This window comes from Sebastes umbrosus, chromosome 9 (genome assembly GCF_015220745.1).
Source record: "Sebastes umbrosus isolate fSebUmb1 chromosome 9, fSebUmb1.pri, whole genome shotgun sequence".
Classification (NCBI taxonomy): Eukaryota; Metazoa; Chordata; class Actinopteri; order Perciformes; family Sebastidae; genus Sebastes; species Sebastes umbrosus.
In genome coordinates, this window is record NC_051277.1 from 13,672,228 (window position 1) to 13,685,732 (window position 13,505).

General features: G+C 38.8%; 1 protein-coding gene across 1 annotated transcript in view; it reads left to right on the top strand.

The window, feature by feature from the left end:
• Nucleotides 1-300: 300 nt before the first annotated feature.
• Nucleotides 301-13,505, top strand: part of fat2 (FAT atypical cadherin 2) — a 116,241-nt gene continuing 103,036 nt past the window's right edge. The window contains exon 1 of the mRNA XM_037780224.1: nucleotides 301-561. The gene's annotated coding sequence lies outside the window, so the exon portion shown is untranslated. The remainder of the gene's footprint in view (nucleotides 562-13,505) is intronic.

Here is a 13,505-nt window from a genome sequence, read left to right on the forward strand (position 1 = left end):
TAGTGTGTGCAAAATTATCTATCTGTAAAAAAAAAAAAAGTTCTGAATTGAATCAGACTAATTTTAACATATTGCAGAAAGATGTACAGTATCAACACACACACAAAGATACACACACCCTAGAAGCAGCACAGTGCTGGCCCGGGCCCAAAGGCCTGAGCCCACAGGCAAGAGAGGGGGGAGCACAGCCCACAATCTGGGCAAATGGTAGGTGTGTGTGTGTGTGTGTGTGTGTGTGTGTCACATATGGAGGAGGGACAGTGTGAGAAGTGGGTGGAGATGGACTCCTGAGGGAGTGTTGAGGTGTCTCACTCTGGTTCAGAGCCTTTGAAGGCGCTGAAGTTAAAGTTAGCGGCAGTTGAAACACACTCCTACACTTCTGTACGTGTGTTTCTCACCGTATCTTTTCTCTTTTCTCTTTTTTCATGGACTTTACACCAAACCACTATGGAAGTACACCGGTTGTTGCCGACCTTTCAAAGGATTCTTAAAGTTCCTGAAGTGTGAGGGGAGAAAAGAGACAGACATTCCTGGAAGAGTTGCCTAACTGGACCTGAAAAGGTGAGTTTTCCTTGTCGTTCTCCCTGCGTGCTGCTTCACTCCACTTCACACTGCTGTTTATTATGGAGGATACCACTATTTAGGATTAATATTTCTAAACACTGCCCTGGAGTATGTATAAACAGAGCAGAAGTGCCTCAAAAGTAGAGCTAAACTTTTCTTGCAACACATGAATCAGACAAATAATGAAGTGTTTGCACATTATGCTCCTAATATCATGTTGTAGTTATAATCACGCATTGCAAATGAGTTTCCCCTGATGCTTTATAATGTGTTTGGAGTACCAACTGAGATTTTAAATTGAATCAAGCAATGTACTTTATTTTTCAGAGATGAGTATTGCTGTGTGTGTGAGTTGCCAGCTTTTCTGTGCATTTGTGACAGCTTTAGCTCGGAGCGTTTGCATGGGAGGAGAGTTAAAGAGCAGCAGTGGAGGCACATGTCAACGCATGCAGCTGAGCTCTTTGACGTTTGAAGCTTTGGTCACAGCGTACCTCCCTTCTCTTCATTTTTCTCCTTGAGCTGATTTCTTCTTTTTGTGTGGAGTGAAATTGCTCAATCATATATTCGAAGCAAGGATGACGCATGTTCCCAAATCTTCTCCAATGCAATGACAGGGAAAGAAATGAGGAGTGTTTGTCTGTTTTTCAAATGGCAGTTGGGGCAGGAGCTGCTGTGTTCTGAGTGCTGTCACTTCCCAATGAGGCCAGATTGCATGGCACATATGAAATGGAGGACGACATTGGTGATGAATGAGTGACAAGATAACCTTAAAGGACTGACCAATTAATTTCTTTAAAAGGTGACTTTCTATAATGGAAAGCAGCACACAGGTGGTTGTTTCCTAAACAGTGGGAAAAGAAAACTACTCATTCATTTTCCTGAACCTCATTTGACCTGAAAGTTGCTTGAGGCTATGTTGTGCTTTGATTTTAAGGCATAACATTGTTTTTATGACCCGGGACAAATGCCTTGTCTCTAATAAGACAGTGGAGTTAAAGTTGGATTCAGGCTACATCCACGCTAATATGTTTTAGTTTTAAAACGGAAACTATCTCCGTCCAGACGAGCGTTTTAGGGCCGTCTGTCTGTCCAGACTAAAATGCAACCCCAGATGTTAAAAACTAAAACAAGGTTAACACAGTTTTCAAACCACCACGTTTCTGTCCGCCCAGACTAAAAATGCAACGCTGTAGTTTAAAAACTAAAACGGGCTCAACAGCATTTTCAAACGTCTCTGTTTTAGGGGCTCGAATACGCCGTAGTAGGGTGGACGCAAGGCATAAACATAGCAAAAGTTATATGTTATAAAAATGAAAATGTAATACATTCAGTGTGGATGTAGCCTATGTCAGTTTAGTTTCCCCATCAATTGAAGTTTTTGGAAGGTTTATGCTGAAATATTACAGTCAAGCATGTCTAAACCACTCAGTCAGGCCTGAGAGCTTTTTAACTGATCTAATGGTCAATTTGGCTGAATCTGAGCCTCATCTATGACAGCGCTGGTAACACGGCTGTTTGGAGCAGTTGAGATAAAGTCTCGGCCTGGAGGATGGATGGGTGGAACTGCCCGCCATAAGCGGTAGATGGATGTTACCCCCATGCAATTAGGCTGTTAGCCTCGTCAACTGACTCACTGACTGGTTTATTGCCTGAATTGCCGTCTGATTGAGTGTAATCTGCAGGAAATCACCACGGTAAGTTATGAAATCAGCCATGGAAAACTAGAAAACATCATCTAAAAGAGCGTGATATGAGGGGGAAATTAAATGAAATGCACCTTAATCCAAACAAACACACCTATGCACCCCCTCAAAAGACATAAACACCTATCTCCATCAACTACTCGGCCAAAACAGTCGGGTCCAAACAAACTGGATGACCGTCTGAGTGACTGAGGGAATGCTGCCGAGGCATTTCTGACCCTCCCTGTAATTATAGTATTTGCTCTGAGGCCTGAATGACCCCCTTGGGTGTTGGTGGGTGGGTGGGTGGGGGTGTAAGTGTGTGTGGAGGGTCAGTTTAACTTGAAAGGACACCCCCGACCCCTCCACTCAACCTCCTTCATGACCTAACCCGGCCGACTGCAGCTCTGAGAGGAGAGGCCCATTAAAATACAGCAAAACATTCTGTAGCATACAGTACAGTATACTTTATTATGGTATTAAAGAGAAGAACACGTATTATAAATGATTTTACAACGTAAAAGTGTAATATGGGCTCATACATTATTGCCGTTGTTCAGTCTATTCTTCTAAATTAATGTAAAGGAGTTCAACAAATACTATCAAAGTGTTTTACTATCAGCAGTTTTAATTCTCTCAGTCTTTCACACACTTACTTTAAATCTCATCCCCAGAACATTTCCATGACTTCACATTGAGTTTTATGAGTGCCCACAGTGGTGCAGCAGCACAACTTTTACAGATGCTACGACAGTAAAAGTTTTAGGGCCGGGAGGAGCCGCTTTACTGAGACGAAAAGCTTCATTTGGCAGTTAATATTTCTAGGGCTGTCGACTTCGACCAAATAAATTCTTCGTCGACTAACACTCATACAGTTTTGTTGACTAATTGATTAGTTGATTTAATTCACATATCTGTAAAACTGAGTTTCTCCACAAAGAATCACACAAAAGCACCACTTTAAATGTGGTGTTTACCAGAGATGTGCTCAGAAGTGCCTTAGAAATAAGTCATACAGCATGAAAAGCATAAAAAGCGAATAATCGACTATGAAAATTTTAATCGACTAAGACCAAAACGTCCGATTAGTCGACTAATCGAAAATCAGACTTGAAAAAACTGTGTATTATTGTACAAAACTCCAGTTTGTGCTTCATAACATGAAGCACAAACAACAACTATAATTTAGCACAGTACAGAACAGACCAGACCAGTGTGATATGGTAGCACAGTATAGCAAAGCAGAGCATCAAATGAATGGTTATATGGTGATATATACAGTAATATGACATACATTCATCTAGATAGAGATTTTGTCATACCATTTAGTCTCATTGCTTTTACATATCTGCTACTTTTGTAATGTATTTATGTATTTTATTGTATTATATCACATCGTGCTGTACTGAGTTGTGCTTGCTGAAGCATTTGTATTGATAACTTGAGGCCACTAATGTGTAATAACCCGCCCAGGGACTACAGATGAAAACTAGCTCTATAGCTAACTCTGGCACATTTACACTGAGGTAGAAACTGAAATGTTGATTATTATGCACTGGCCCTGGTAAGTAAGTAAGTAAGTAAGTAAGAAAGTAAGAAAGTAAGAAAGTAAAGTAAAGTAAAATTAAAAAAATAAGTAAGTAAGTAAAATGAAATAAATAAGTAAGTAAGTACGTAAAATTAAATAAATAAATAATTAAATACAATTAAATAAATACAATTAAATAAATAAATACAATTAAACTAAATTAAATTAATTTAATTTAATAAAATAATAAATATATAAGATATCCATGTATTTTAATATACTATTATTATTCACTCTGCATGAGCTTATTGAAACTGATGCAAATCAAGGAGTGGTGCTGTGTTACGGCAATATTGTATTTTATATGATTTTTACAACAATATGATGCAGCACCTGAGTTATTTAATTGGCTGGATTAGGCAAAAACAGACATCCTTATCTGGTTATTTTATATAGAAAAATTATCCTCAATTATTTTCCAGAAAAAATTCAATATCACAATATAAAAATATACCGTTATTGATGATTTTCATGTATATCATCCATCCTCAGACATTGCCCCTATGCTTAAGCATGCTATGGCTTGTATAGTATTGTAGAGCCGAGTTTATCACAACAGAATTGAATAGAACATAATAGAATGTGGAGCATCTAAACTTTGTTGATATGACAGTTATTATTATATTAGATGAAGTGTAATTATGCTCGTATATTTTGTCACAATTGCTGTTTACTGAAGTTTTTATTCGTATTTATTTAAGACTCTCACTGTGTTCTCACGGTGTCTGAGTTTCATCAGAGCGCTCTTTCGTCCTGACAGGGTTAAGTACCTCCGGACCAGAGCAGCTCATGGCCTGTTAGCCCATCCCAATATAACCACTGGGCTCCAGTTAAAGGCCTCCATGCCCCGGCCTCATGCTGTGGTTGTGAGTGAGGTTAGGTTGGAGGCAGCGCCCTTCCCCGACCCCTGAACCCTTCCAGGCGGGGGGTTAGCATCGTTACCCCACCCTTAAATCAATCCAGGAGGTCTGATCTGAAATTACACTCCTGCAGAGGCGTGTGAGAGGTTCTGCAGATGGCATTTAGAATGAATTTAACTGATGCTTTTATGCAAAATACAGCAAAAGCAAGTTTTAATTCCTAGATTAGATTAGATTAGATTTGGAGTACTGTGGGTAAAGTGGGCTTTTGTTGATCATTTCAAAAACTCAAACGTACAAGTCTGATACTAATGTGGTTTGAAATGTAAGAATAATGTCCCATGAATAATGTAGTCCAACGCTAATGCATGAATCAAAAGAGAAAAATGAATTCCTCCACTGACTAGACACCTCTCATAGAGGTCAAGTGTCAGAGTCATTAAGCACAGATAACAGTCATGCAGGAAAAAGTAATAGTGTGAGCAGAGCAGAGTGCTGGGAGGCGGTTAACATAAACGAGAACAGGTCAGAGCAGGATGATGGAGAGGTGGATGAAGGAGAGGAGGATAATGGAGAGGTGGATGAAGGAGAGGAGGATGATGGCTTGTCCTACTTCTGACCCTCCGACCCTCCAACGCCTGATTTTAATAATTATCTGGAGGCATGTCAGGAGAACTGTGGCTGCAAAAGTGGATGCTTTCTATTCTCATTTTAAAGTCAACTCCATCTTTCAACACTTTAATGTCTCGCATGGTGGTCTGGCAGAGCTCAGCAGCCGTCAGCTAACTGGAGTAGGCTGTGCCAAAGATGATTGACATTTCCCTCCTTGTAAACATCAGCACAGGGTTTCTCGCAATGATTTACAATGGAGGCACACCTCCTCGACTAACATCGGAAGTAATCATTCTTATTTTTTGTGTAGTATAACATTAGGCTTATTAAGCTGCAGGAAAAATGAGCAGTCCATACTAGGGATATGCATTCCAAGCAAAAATACTATTCGAAAATCACTGGGAATTAGTCGATTATTATTCGAAAATGTATTGATTACTGCTAATGTACAAATCTTTGCATCAAAATAAGACTTAAAATAAGGTTCTTCTCCATCTGAACTCAGTGTGTTTTTGTTTTGTTGAATATTACTCTTCTACTCTGGACTGCAGCCGCAACATTCAGGAAAGTTTGTCACAGGCTGTCGCTGCAGGGTGCACGCTAATAATGCGCGGGTCGACCCACAACCCACGGGTCCTGCGGTTCGGGTAGGTTCAGGTGCGCATAGAAAATATCATGGGTTAGGGCGGGCAGGTAAAAAGTGACAAAGCAGCGTTCCGAGTAAGTTATTAATAACTTACAGAAACCACCTTTAGTTTTCTATGAGCACACATTTTGAAGGTCAAAGGTCATTGAAAGTCATTTAATTGTGGGAAGTGAAGGAACTGGCCTTCTACCTCCAAGAGGTCAAGGCCCAGTTACGTGTTGGTTAATCTTGTGTGACAAAGAGAATTTCCAAACAGATGAGTTAAAGCATAATGATTCAATTTATTCCGAACAATCAATGTTGCATAAGTAAAAATAAAAGAGTTTACAGATATCTGGATCCAATCTACGTGTCCCTGACAACATACAGTGCATGGGTCAGTTCGCGAAGTCTGAACCCCGAGCTATCCCTGATCCAGCCTATTCATGGTTTACACAATATTAATATTCATGAGCTTATGGCACGTGATGTTTCTGCTGCATGTCTTCTACTTTGTTATCTCCTTCTGGCTCCTTCCTCTCTTTGACCTTGCAAAAGAAGAACAGCACCTGCCTCCTCCCTTTCCTCACAATCACTCTATTCATAACAAATCCAACAGTCAGGTTATTGTAAGCACTTTTGTACATAATAAATCCAACAGAAGTCAAAATCGTGATCGCGATTAATATTCGATTAATTGTGCAGCCCTATGTGATTGACAGGTTGCTACCACGGCGTTGTCCGGTCTGGGAGTTGTCAGTGTTTTTGTCGTAGAGCTTTAACCCTTTCACAGTATGTTTTGCAAAAAAACAAGATGGGACGACGGCCAAAATGTCAAACTTGAAGCTTCAATACCGCTGTCCACAAACCAAAAGGGTGACGTTACGATGACTACGTCCCCTTCTTATACACAGTCTATGGTCTCTATTCGATTCAGAACAGATTCTTGATTCTTCTGATTCTGGGGTAGATGCTGGAAAACCAAAAAACTCAGTAGAGCTGTGGGAAACTGCAGAGTTGGTGATAATTGTCACTACGAACGACACCTTTCACCTTACACATAGTCACATGGCTGTGCAGTTGCAAAAGAGTACATCATTTTCCATCTGAAACATCATCAATAGTTTATCCCCAAGTTCAGGAGTTTTGCAGAGGCTCCAAGCCATGTCATCATATATATAGGCCCTAATTGTTTGCTAACTGGTCCAACACGGATCAATAAGGCTCCGTGAATTCGCAGACAGAAGTTTTGTGAGTCAACAATATAAAAATTCATCCCCTCCCAAAAAAATAAACGACATAAATGCCTGAATGGCAAACGTAATCTGTTGCATCGTGTTGTCTGGCATCACATAATGTAAAATGGATTTTAATCTCACAAGGGATGTGTATGGGGGGAAAAAATGACACCGGGGATATTAAGGCCTCACATTGTGCAGAGGATAACGCAAGATGTTGTACAGACCGAAGGCAGCTCAAATAACTGCTGACAATTTACAGAAACCTTCCAGTTATGTGAAGATTAGTAGAGATTATAATGTATTATTCTCAATGATGCGGTGGAGGACGAAGCCCCTAAACTCAGTTTTTACCCACCTTGATGGGTTCACAGAAACCCTGAGGCTCATTCATACAAACTGTGTCACATCAAACTGATTAAAGTTGTAAGTCAGCAGCGTCTTTAACTGACATAAAGCTTCAGTTTCTAATGATTGATTCTTGACAATAATAATAACCGTTGTGACGACTTAAAATGACTAAAACTATAAGGTCACATTCTACCTCCCCTCTTCATTAACATTCAGACAACTTTAACCTTATTTAGCTGCTAGTTTACCAGTTTTCTGTAACATGCTGTGGTCCTTTCATCGTTGTTGCTCATCACTTTCACAGACCCCAGAGAACTTTAACAGGGATTTAAATGCTAAAGACGTGCACGTCTCACCAAGTGTCTTCAGAAACAACCTTTTACCTGAATGGGACCGCCCGCTGTAACACCCTGCTGCAGCTCTTCATTGTCAGATTTGACTCTGTGAATCTTAAAGGAGGAGCGAAACATCACTTCTGCTTTGTAGTCAACTTATTTGGGGTGTTTTTTTCTCCGTAATACAAGAGTGAGCGCTTAATAGACTGACATTGAGTGAAGGCTCTCCATCCATCATGGCTTAATACTGCAGCACAGACTCATTACCTTGTTAGATTGTACCAAGACACAGACTATGGATGTTTTTTTTATGAATAGGGAGGAAATTGAACTTTGCAATTATGCAAATGAGAAGTAGTCTGAAAGAAAGTTCAGTTGCACGTGGAGGAAAACGTGTTTGTGCCGTCATGACTTGGCACCGACAGTCAAATGAGGATAAAAGGCAACACTTTACTTCAAACCCCGTATTTAGCATTTACGAGCATGATTTATACATTCAATACATTGTTTATAGCACAGGTATAAGGACTTTTTTAATGTACTGTATTTATATAAAAAGTTAATGAATGACTGGTAACAGAGGACACAGGATTAAAGAGCTTTAATAGTATTTAATTTGATGTAATAAACAAATCCTTGAGTGTCATGTAACATTAACTGTTTATACACAAGCGCAAATCCTTTGCAGATTAGTTTAAGATGTCATAAAAATATGCTCAGAGTTTCGTGTCTCTTATTTGCTGTTATTTGTTATTTTAACTTGTATAAATCAGTATAAAAAATGCAATGGACTCTGAAGTAAACATCTGTCTGGAAGATTATGAAAGAAACAATGCAATAAAGTATTTAAAAAAACAAACAAATCATGATGAGCTTGAAGGTATGACGGCGAAACAGGGCCATTGTAGGTAAAAAAATTATAATTAAGGAGCCGGGGAAAGGGGGGTAGTATTCCGAGAAAATACACAGAATTTCTGAGATTAAAGTCATAAATTTACAAGAAAAAACTCAGATATTCTCTGACATTAAAGTGGCAAATATATGAGAAAGAAAAAACCTCATTAATTTGTGAGATTAAAAAGTCATAAATGCAAAACGGTGACGTAAATTTGCCCCATAAATCTCAGATAATATCCAATTTTTTTTCTCATAAATTTACGACTTTAATCTTGGAAATTCTGAGTTTTTTCCCGGAACATTACTCACCTCCCCCGGCTCCATTATATATATTTTTTTCCCGACAATGGCCCTGATTCTCCATCGTAAGAAGGTTTGTTCTTGAAATAGTAGGTGAAAGGTCCACTTACTAGATTTCTTCTGGAACTTCCAGCTGCATTTAGTTGCCTTCATCAAAAGACGGAGCATTATGGAAGTATTTATAAATAATTCAATTCTTCATTAATAATTATAGGTATGATACCACTTCATTAGAAATATACATATAATATATATCATAATAAATATAATAAATAAAAAATATATTCACATAAAATTGTCCTTAAATCTGCTTATAGCTACACTAGTGTGTTGTAAACCAAGTATTGATCTTTTTATTATATACTGCTTATAAATGCTTAGATGCACTGCAGTTGAATGGGACAAAATGAATGTCTGTAGCTCAGGTCAATGTAAAGATGTATAGTAATTGATGGATAAATAAAGCCGTATTGTCATATACGTCTATTTTTTAGTGATTCCTTTGAAACGCCCACATCCAAACCAGCCCCTTGATGTGATTACTTGGATATTATATTTCAGCTGAATCCCAGCAGCTCCCTTTTCTTTCCTTTCTTTTGGGGAACGGGGGTGTAATCACCTCACAAAAAGCAGGAAGCAGGTTGATGGGATGAATGCAGTCGGAGAGGGAACAGGAGGAGGAATAATGGTGTATAGTTTTCAGAGAAAAAAAGAAAACCCTGAAATCCTTTAATGCCCTTATAAGACCACTTACTTAATCTTTTACCACAATTTTCCAGTGAAGAACCTTTTGTACAAACATATGGAGATAATAACTACCTGTATGTCACTGGGCCAGGCAGAGCCTGTTGTGTGCTGCTGGCTCTCTCAGATCAAACCTGCCCTCCCATTATAAAATGTCCCGGGGTTCACAAAGCCAGATTGGCAGCTATAAGGATCCGTGATTCAACTTGTCGTTAAAATAGTCATCACACAGGAAATAGCTGACTACCTTTACAATGAGTAAAGTGCTCTTTGTGGTTCAGAGCAATTTGCATGCAGGCCTGATGAATAAGTAGACGGTGACTAAAAAGATAAGAAAACATCAAGAGGTGCAGCTAACCATGATTTCCTTATTGATTGTACATCATCTGAAAGCTGGGAACCTGGAGATTAATTTGAGATGCAGCTCAGAACTGTGTGTCAAATTGTTCTAGTCATAAATCAGAAATAAACTCAAATTAATTAATCAATTAATTATTTAAAATTAATTGTAAAAGTGTATAAGGTTTTAGAACATTATAATAGAAGTATATAATGGTCATTCCAATGCTCTATTATGTCTCATACGTTGTTGCAGCAATTTTTGGGTTCATACCATTTGTTACACAGATTTTGTGCTACATTTAACCATTTTTTTTCCACTCGAGAATTGATAAAAATGATCAATAATCCTTCCAAAATACCACATTAAGACACCAAGACCTTGAGGAACACCGTAGAAAAAGCCATGCTGTGATTTGGTTTCAAAAACTTTTGACATTTGGAGATTTCTGCAAGAATTGCATTTATTCGGTGATTGGATGGCAAGCACTTCTGTTGTGTAAGCTGCTCAGAAACCCGCTTATTGTCAATCTAGCTAGGAAATCCATCCATCCTCTGAATGCCTTATAGGTCTTTAGTTTGTGGCTGTAAAGTTTCATGAGGCTGTGATTATTCTAGAGGTCACCACAGGTTATTTTATACTGTGAGGTCACGTTCCAAAAATTGGTCTCACCTATGGGGACTAACATCATTAAACATGAATACAGTTGGGCTCATTGGAATCACAAGAGTCTCAGCTTCACAGTGATACCCAATGTATGCAATTCAAAGACTGTTTAGGGACCCCAGTATGCAGAAATATTCAAACACACCATTTTAGAATAGGAGACAATAACACATTTATACTGCATTCAAAAAAACTTCATGTGATTATCATAAAGTGGGCATGTCTGTAAAGGGGAGACTTGTGGGTACCCATAGAACCCATTTTCATTCACATATCTTGAGGTCAGAGCTGAAGGGACGCCTTTGAAAATGGCCATGCCAGATTTTCCTCGCCAAAATACGGGTCCACTCTTCTAGAAAGTCTCTATGGAGAAGTGATGAGCAGCAGTAATCATGTGACCTCAGCCAGCAGGCAGCAGAGAAACCGAACAACTTCCCTGACATGTGTTAAGAACTGTGTGGGTCTGAAAACTGCTGAGTTTCCAGCAGAGAATGAATTCTCAGCCAGGTTCACACTGACAGACAGAGTTACTGGAGATGAGGAATGAGAGAATAAAGCTGCAGAAACTGTCCTCTGTCATAGGGGTGGTGGTGAAATGTGATCCAGGAAGCTGGAGCTCAACATGTGGCTGCAGGTTGCTACCTGGAACACACACCGGGAGGGAGGCGTGTGTGTGTGTGATGGTGTGTGTAACTACATGTGTGAGCTGACCTCAGCAGCAGAAGTAATGGCCTGAGGTTTCTGCCCTGCAGCGATGAATGTTTGGATGAAAACGTGAACACTTCCTTTCAATCTCAATTTCAGGTTCAGTTGAGTTTACTCCATAGAAACTCTGAGTGACAAGTCGGTTTGAAGCAAAATCATAAAAAGCTTTTCAACAATTTGTAGCAGAGTCACATTAAACACACGTCAGCAGCAGTAGTGAGTGACTGACTTGGTAGAAAGTCAACTTTTTAGTTTAGGAAAAGAAAGATAGAGTTTTGTTCATTCAGACTTCTTTTAGACACAAATTATAATTTACAGCTCAGTTTCTACATACTGCAAACAAAGTCCAGCATGCTCTTCCACAGTAACTACCTCTGTATGCAGTGAGACTCTTTGTGATGATGAGGCAAGTAATGCTGATTTGTGGGATTCATTACATGTCTGACAGCGTTCATTAGACACAAATGGAATGAATCCTATTTCTGTGTTTGTGTAATCCATCCTCATCCCCTACTTCCATTAACCCTCCTCTGGTTGCTCACTAAAAGACTTCAACTGATTTACCTTTATTTCACAAACACTACATGAGCACATATTTGTACAAGTAGTTCTCCTTTGATTTATGATTTTGCTAAATAGTGTTCGATGCTTTATATTCTCACCCAGAGTAGATTACAAAGAGCACTGGGTCATCTGTAATTTCTTTCAATAAGACAAACGTTGTCTTTACCTGTATACTTCTTATAGTAATATGTTTTGGATGTCTTGCGCTGTGTTTACTTTGTTTTTTAACGGAATATAAATGAGTATACGATCGATATTTAGGTGGAAATTTGTATCAAAATCAAATCACATCGCCAGATATTAAACAATTGAGGGGGATGCACAAACCTAGCCTGACATCGCAAATCGCAAACGTAAATTAGTGTGGAACCTCTCAGTTCATTTTTGATTTCCAAACGGGTTATCAACATGTGATATATCAACCTTTACCTTGGTGTAGATGGCCAATTACAACACATTAGGGTGGGACTTGGCGCAATTACACGATAGCGACTTCAACTGAAAGTACCACATCAGCTGAAGCCATCTTTGTTGTTTTCAAAAATGCCTCAATGTTGATCCTCTGTACAGTCATCGTCTCTTACACGCCACATATTAGATGACCGGTTGTGATTGGTAGGTCACTGGAAATCTGTCCAAAGGGGAGGAGGACCAGAGTAAATAAAACATGAGCTCACAGATTCGTCTGGTTCCCCAGGCAACCACAATCCTACTACTGGCCAAATTAGAGGCTTTAAATATTGAAAAGAACAACTGATTACAATGATTAAATTCCTTGAGCACATAAATAAAATTGTATATGTGATTAATTTCTGCATTGCCTTCATCAGATTTACTCATCTGTTGTCAGTACAGTGTCGGGAAATATGTGGTTTCTTTGAAAAACTCAAAGGCACAAGCCTGTGTGCATAAAACATAAGTAAAGAAGTTAACTTTGACTTCCAAGGTGCATTTCAATAAGAAACATCCGATCATAGAGCTTCAAATGGTGTTGCATGCACCAATATAATGACAAGCTGAAGCTTAAGATTGTGCTTTAACATTCTGGGTCAATTTTACATACAGTGGGCGACTATGACGTAATGTCTTGTTTGAAACTGTAAAGTGATTTCTCAGAAACAAAGTTGATAAACTGATGGCTTTAATATAAACCGATAATATGTATTACATTATTTGGGAAACTCTTGTGTTTCTAAATTGAGGATCGAGAATATCATTTGAAGTGTCACTTCACCCAAAGCACAGAAAGATTTCTTCACTTAGTGATGACCCAACTATGCAGATAGTCCTGTTTTATTTACTAATATTTGAAGAAAAAGTATGTTTTTTAGCATTTTTTGCAAACAAACTGACCCTTTAAGACAAACCTGGATTGCCTTGCTAAATCGCTGCTTGAGACATTTGAATTTAGACAGACGAGATAGGCATATTAAA